General features: G+C 38.6%; 1 protein-coding gene across 1 annotated transcript in view; it reads left to right on the forward strand.

Annotated features, from left to right (window-relative positions):
* The window catches only part of LOC101863184 (28S ribosomal protein S21, mitochondrial), a 4,981-nt gene that overhangs the window by 1,944 nt on the left and 1,709 nt on the right, over window positions 1–1,328 (forward strand). The gene's annotated exons all lie outside the window — the stretch shown is intronic.

The following is a 1,328-nucleotide window of genomic DNA, read 5'->3' on the forward strand; positions in this document are numbered from 1 at the left end:
GTCGGGGGGTGGGGGGGTGGGTTGTTTCCATTTTATTTTGTAGGCACCATTAATTTATTTAGTAGTGCTATTGATTTAATGGTCATCTTGTTTGCCACTGGTAGAAAAGCTGTAGGATTGCCCTTTTTTTCTTTCTCACTTTTCCTTTTTCTTCTGTTGTTTAGATTTGTCCAGTATTTTCAAGCTTTCTTGGAAGTCTTTTCTGGATCGATAACAACAACTTGAAGTCTTTTCTTAACTTTTATGTCATGATTTAGTTCCAGCTCAGGCTGGAATTTTGTTTTAACTAAATGGATTCCTGCATTTTAAGATTGCACTCTGTCCTTTTAACTTGAGCATCCCACCAAGCACTGACAGGAGAGACTGTTGGTTTGTTAGTTTTAAGAGAATGATCCTCATTGTCAGTCAGACATCATTATACCACCAGCCCAGCCTACCGCCATGTTCTGCCAATGTACAATATTTGCATAATTTTCGATTCCCCGCGTTTTTTCACGTATCACAAAACGATCATATATATTTTTACTGTCAAAAGAGCGAAAGATTTTTACTAAGAAAACAGAGCTCTTTGATTTCGCAAGTGCATATTTAGTCTATAATTATCCATTTCCGGTAACTGGCCAAGGCTTGTTGATGTTCACCCATCGGGTGGTCGGGTCGGTTTGCTAGCCAGATTGAGGGCGCAAAGCGGCTATTGTGGCACAAGCCGATCGCGCCCGATTCATTGCCTCAAAAACAAATGCGCATGTTTTCAGGCGACGAGTGGGGCGATTGCCCCCAACCCGACCCGACCCGCAATGGGCACTATCTGTAATACAGTGGAGATGGACACTTTTTGAAAAATAAGACGGCGACCAAGATGTCTGCAAGTGAACATCAACGACAATTAAAAATGGCAATTTATCAACACAACACACGTTTCTGGTCTATTTTCACAATCACAGCTAAAGCCTATAATAAGATGCATTGTCTGTTTTGTGAAGATTTTTTTTTTGGGGGGGGGGGCGTGAGGGGTGGTTGGGATCAGCATGTCTATCAATCACTCAGCACATCACCACTACTAAGTTACAATTGCTGTTTGTTTTTTCGTTTGTCAGCGTAATCTGTCTACACCTCAAAATATTTTAATTTCTGGCTTTTATTTTTTTTGGTGTGTAGGATGGTCTGGTCTCTTTTTGTTTATTTTAAAAATATTTTTTAAAAAATGTTTTTCTTTCTTCTGAACCTCTGAAAGTTAGAGATTATAATCATATTTTTGGGTTTGTTTTTCTGACTGATGTGTATTGTTTTCTTTCCAAATATACAAAAAAAATTTTTGATACTGAAAT

This window comes from Aplysia californica, unplaced genomic scaffold (assembly GCF_000002075.1).
Source record: "Aplysia californica isolate F4 #8 unplaced genomic scaffold, AplCal3.0 scaffold00168, whole genome shotgun sequence".
NCBI classification, from domain to species: domain Eukaryota; kingdom Metazoa; phylum Mollusca; class Gastropoda; order Aplysiida; family Aplysiidae; genus Aplysia; species Aplysia californica.